The sequence below is a fragment of the Crocuta crocuta genome, unplaced genomic scaffold, assembly GCF_008692635.1.
Source record: "Crocuta crocuta isolate KB4526 unplaced genomic scaffold, BGI_CrCroc_1.0 scaffold126, whole genome shotgun sequence".
Taxonomy (NCBI): Eukaryota; Metazoa; Chordata; class Mammalia; order Carnivora; family Hyaenidae; genus Crocuta; species Crocuta crocuta.
The window spans coordinates 7,039,994-7,045,993 of NW_027531000.1; positions in this window are offsets into that span (position 1 = coordinate 7,039,994).

The window sequence follows — 6,000 nt, forward strand, 5'->3', positions numbered from 1 at the left end:
GGGTCATTCCTCTGGACCTTTGAGCAGCTGACGATTGTGTTTTGTCGTGAGCACCTAGGAGTCCTCACCCTCTGCATGAGACTAGTACCGGGCTTTCGTGGTATCACTGACCTTTAAGGCAGGTAGGGTTTTCTGCTCACGGATAAACTAAAACATTTGTCATAAAGATTCTTTCCCCCATTAATAGTTGCTTCCAATGTGCTCACCCTTTGTGAGCTGTGCTGCCAGTGATGTAATCTTAATAATTAACATATCAAAACCATCTGGTTGTAAATTATTTTTAAAAGGAAATCAATGATTGCAAGCTCATGTCTATAATAATATCCCTCTCACTTGAATCCTGATAATTGTTTTGAGTGGAACAAGAGGAGTAGAGTTATATTCATTAAAACGTAAATGTATCCCTCCATCTGTCCAGCTATCTGTCCATCCATCCATCCATCTCCTTATCCATCCACCCACCCATCATCTGTCTGTCCTCTTATTAGCTATCCATCTATCCATCCATCATCCATCATTCATCATCCATCCATCGATCCATCCATCCATCCATCCATCCTTCCATTCATCATCTGTCCATCCATCCATCCATTTACTGCTTACTGAGTGTCTGCTTTGTGCTTGGCACTGAGGTGGGAGTCCAGACAAGTGGTAAACAAGGCAGACAGGGTTCCTAACCTCATGAAGCTTATAATGTTTGGGGAGAAATAGAACATAAAAAGGTGAACAAATTGGGGTGCCTGGGTGGCTCAATCAGTTACGTATCCAACTTTGGCTCAGGTCATGATCAGGCCATTTGTGAGTTTGAGCCCCGCATCAGACTCTGTACTGACAGCTCAGAGCCTGGAGCCTGCTTTGGATTTTGTGTCTCCTTCTCTCTATGCTCCTCTCCTACTTGTTTTCTCTCTCTCTTGCTATCTCTCAAAAAGAAATAAAACATTTAAAAATTAAAAAAAAAACCAGACTGTGTCATGCAAAGATCTGGAGAAGAGTATTAACAGAAGAGTGAATGACCAGTGCAAAAGCCCTGATGTGGGAATGAACTTGGTAGATTTGAAGAACAGAAAGGAAGCTCGTAGGTGATGGCAAGAAAGTCAGTATAGAGCTCTATTTAAAGTGTATGGACTTGGAGCTGCCTGAACTGGAATCCCGGTTGCCTTACTTATTAGCTGTGTGACCTTGGATAAGTTCCTTAACCTCTCTGTGCCTTTCCTCCTCTGTAGAGTGGGGGATAATGATAAACCGACCTCACTGTATTTGTTGATAATTAAATGAGTTTATATTTGTGAAGTATTTGCTAACTAAAAAATTTTTAAATTAAGTTGAGAAATTCCCTGAGATCTCTTTTACCTGTACCTAATAATGATAGTCATTCACTGAGAAAAATCTTACAATATCATGGTTTTTCATGATGGTGCGGAGGAAGTGAATTGTTGACCTAGTTCAGTATCCTCATTGTAGAGAAGAGATTGAGAATTATGTGCAGATTTTATTTAAAGTATTTGTGACATATAATATATGTGACTACATTCTTGTTATAAAACATTCACAGAATGCTGCCGAGGCCACATTTTGAACTATACTTATCCTCAATTCTAGGCCCCTCCTTGGAGGTCATTCTCTGGCTCTGCTGACATTTACCTAAACTTTCATATGCTTAAGTGTCACATAGGAAAATACATAGCTTTGTTTTTAAAGATATGTGGAGAACATGTTTTTTTTGTGTGTGTGTGTTAAAATATATGCAGTTTACTGTCTTAACCACCTTGAAGGGCAGAAATTTGTGGCAGCGAATCCCTGCTCCTGTGTTAGGATATCTCATTCTTAAACTTCATTGTCGTTTTCACTTTCACTTTTAATTTTCTTTTTACTTAACAGCTTGTCTTAGAGATTTTTCTTCAGTATTTTTTTGTAGATTTTTTCATTCCTCTTAACGTCATCTTGACATTTCACGGTGTTGTAAATAGTTCTTTGAATCATTTCCATATTAGTGGACGTTAAATTACTTCCAACTTTCTGCTGTTGTACGGAAATGGACTCTTTAAAATATTTTCTTTCTTCACTGCTGAATAATAAAACACGAGCTGGAGCCATATTGGCTAAAAGCACAACTTTTCAGCATTTTCTTGCTGCTTGTAAAGCAGAATGATCCCTTGCGCTTTCGCAGAAAGGGATCTTTAAATCAGAGAGCAAGTGATGGGCAATTGCTCTGTGATAATCATCTCAGGTTCCAAACCGGTCCAAATGGAGATTTCGTTTAATGAATTACATGGGCGAGGTACCTTTTAAATAAAGCCCCGCTGGAGAGAATTGTAATCTGCTTTGTCTCCTGTTTGCTGTCCTTCCTTCTTAATTTGAGGGGTGCTCAGATGTGGCCTGGTAAATAACAGCGATATGATTTATAATCAGACACCTGTCCATCACATCCGCGGGGGGCCCCACCACATATGGGGCAGACCTGGCCGCTGCTGCAGAGGTCAGCAACCCTTTAGTGGCTGAGAGCCTGACAGGGAGTGAGGCTCCCCAGCTGGTGCTGGCAGCCGAGTTTGAGCTGTGAACCCTGAGCCCCCGCGGACCCTTAGAGGTTCCCCAGAACTGCTATCTGAGCAGACTGCGGAGTGAAGTGGGCAAGTGTGGTTGTCAGGGAAGGAGTGTGGGGACTGTGGAAAGGACATACATAGTACAGGTGAATTTAAATAGTAAGGCTTGGGGCGCCTGGGTGGCTCAGTCAGTTAAGCGACTGACTTCGGCTCAGGTCATGATCTCATAGTTCATGGGTTCGAGCCCCGCATTGGGCTCTGTGCTGGCAGCTCAGAGCCTGGAGCCTGCTTCGAATTCTGTGTCTCCCTCTCTCTCGGACCCTCCCCTGCTTGCTCAATCTCTCTCTCTCTCTCTCTGTCTCTCTCTCTCTGTCTCTCTGTCTCTCTCTCTCTCTCAGAAATACATTAAAAAATAAACAGTAAGGCTGCTGCTGCAGCTGCTGCTGCTGCTTCTTCTTCTTCTTCTTCTTCTTCTTCTTCTTCTTCTTCTTCTTCTCCTTCTCCTCCTTCATGCTGTACGTTATATCTCCAGGACTCTTATCTTATACATGGAGGTGTGTACCTTTTTACCTCCTTCACCCATTTCGCCCCGCCTGCCCCTCAGAAATACCAATCCATTCCCTGTATCTGAGAGGTTTTGTTTTTTAGATTTCATATATAACAGAGATCATACGGTATTTTTCTTTCTGTTTAACTTACTTCACTTAGCATAATGCCCTCAGTGTCCATCCATGTTTCAAATGACAGGATTTCCTTCTTTTTTTAATGTCTCAATAGTATTCCATTGTAAATATCGACCACGTTTTCTTTATCCGTTGATCTCTTGGTAGACACTTATGCTGTTTCCATGTCTTGGCTGTTGTAAGCAATGCTGTGATGACCATGAGGGTGCAGAAGGCTCTTTGGGACAGTGCTTTGTTTGTTTCTTTTGGATACATATCCAAAAGTTGCAACGCTAGATGACACAGAGTTCTAGTTTTCATTTTTGTAAGAAACTGCATAGCATTTTCCATAGTAGCTACACCAAAATAAAAAGACAAGAAAAAAAAAAAAAGGAGGAAAGGGGGGTGCCCACATGGCTCAGTCGGTTGAACGTCCGACTTTGGCTCAAGTCATGATCTCACAGTTTGTGGGTTCGAGCCCCACGTCAGGCTCTGTGCTGACAGCTCGCTCAGAGCCTGGAGCCTGTCTTCAGATACTATGTCTTCCTCTCTCTCTCTGACCCTCCCCTGCTCACCCTGTCTCTGTCTCTTTCTTAAAAATAAATAAAACGTTAAAAATTTTATTAAAAAAGAGGAAAGAAAAGAAAAAAGCAAGAGTCTGAAAAGACTTTTTTGTTCACATTCTACAACAGATTCAGAGATGCCCCTGGTCCACAGCAGGTATTATTATTGTCCTTGTTGTTACCACTTCCTTGAGTGGCTTTGTGGAGATGAGAGTTTGTTGGCTAGGCCTCGAGCCTCTTCCAGAATCCAAGGTGACACTCTTCCCTGTGTCCCTGCTTAATTTTTTAAGTCATTTTTATCTCTGCCACTTTTTTCTAATGAGGCAGATTCATGGTTTCCACAAATTAGGCCCTCACTTCTCCCTCCTCAGATTGGCCAATCATTCTAATAGCAGATTGGCCAATCATCTTAATAGCAGTTCAGTTTGACATAGTAGAATTGAATCTAGAAACGTTTACTTTTTTGGAAAAGTCAGGAATTGTGCTATCTGGTGCTGAAGTTTGGTCAGAAGAGTAAAGAATGGGACTGTCAGGGAATGAGAAAGTGTCAGGAAAGACAGGGTTTGTATGCAGTCAGGTGCACAAATTATCTCTTGAGTTCTATAAGCAAAACAAATAATGACCGTTTTAAAGAAGCTTAAAATGATTCTATCCAAAGGAACCATCCAAATAGACCTTTTCAAGAAGATCAGGAAATGGGATCTGGCTGACGAGACTGTTTGATATTTTTAAAAAAAATTTTTATGTTTATTTATTTGAGAGAGAGTGAGAACACAAGTGGGGAAGGAGCAGAGAGAGAGAGAGGGAGACACAGTATCTGAAATAGGCTCCAGGCTTTGAGCTATCAGTGCAGAACCGTATGTGAAGCTCAAACTCACAAACCGTGAGATCATGAACTGAGCCGAAGACGGACACTTAGCCGACTGAGTCACCCAGGCGCCCTGAGGCTGTTTGATATTTTGAGTGGAATGTGCACACTTCAGTGTATTGGGAATTCCATGTTTCTCCAAGGAAAGGAGGAACAGAAGAGTCAGGTGCACAAATGGCTTCTTTGTTACCTGCAGATCATTAATGCCTCCAGTGATCATTTGTGTTATTTGTTGGAGATATGTACCATGTATTTTGCAACCAATTCCACACTAAGAGAGGGTGTTACAGTTCAGGGACCCCCCCAGACTCGCTTTCATGCAGGGATGTCAAGTGTTAATTGCCAAGGCTGCCTGGTCAGTTTCTGCCACACGGGACATGCCAATATCCTGGCAGGGTCTCTGTCCGGATCTTGTGAAGAGACCAGTGTCATGATGCTGCCACTAAGAAAGTAGCTTCATAGCTTAGTTAAATACAGTTAATGGGTTTGTTCCTAATGAGACTTGATGTTTACCAAGTGTTCACAAATGTGCCAGGCCTCCTGATGGGTTCTTTTCATGCATTAGGTCATTTAGTCTTTATAGCAACTCTCAGATATCGCTGGTATTGTCAAATTTTAGAGGCTTAGAAGGGTTAAATTGCTCAATGTCCTATAACAGGTATAAGTCATTCTTTTTTAATGTTTATTTATTTTGAGAGAGAGGTAGAGAGCAAGTGGGGGAAGGGCAGAGAGAGAGAGAGAGACAGAATCCCAAGCAAGCTTTGAGCTCTCAGCGCAGAGCCCAATGCAGCCTCGAACTCACAAACTCATGATCTGCACCCAAACCAAGAGTCAGCTGCTTAACCAGCAGAGCCACCAGGCCCCCCTCCAGAGCAGTCACTCGTAATCAGGGGCAGAAGCTCTGGCCCACAGGCCACATTCAGCCCCTGTTCTGTATATGGCTCGCGATCTAATAATAGTTTTTCTATTTTAAAACTGGGTTTTAGAAAATCAAAAGAAGAATGATCTTTTGTACTAGGTGACAGTTATATGGATTTAAGATGTTGGTGTCTGTACGCAACGTTTTATGTTAACAAAGCCTCCTCATTCCTAAGTCGTTGCCTAAGACTGCCTTGGCCCTACAACGGCAGGTTGAGTCGCAGTAGAACTTGCAAAGCCTAAGATATTTACAGTTTGGCCATTTACTACAAAAGCGCACCCACCTCTGCTCCTAATCATTGCACAGTCACCTGCCTGTTACTCACCACTAATAATAGCCGACACTTCTACCGTATCTGCCGTGCACCAGGCACTGTGCTCGGTGCTTATATTGACTCATTAATGGCCCTTTGCAGCCGATGTCATCTTTACTCCTTTTATGTAAGAGG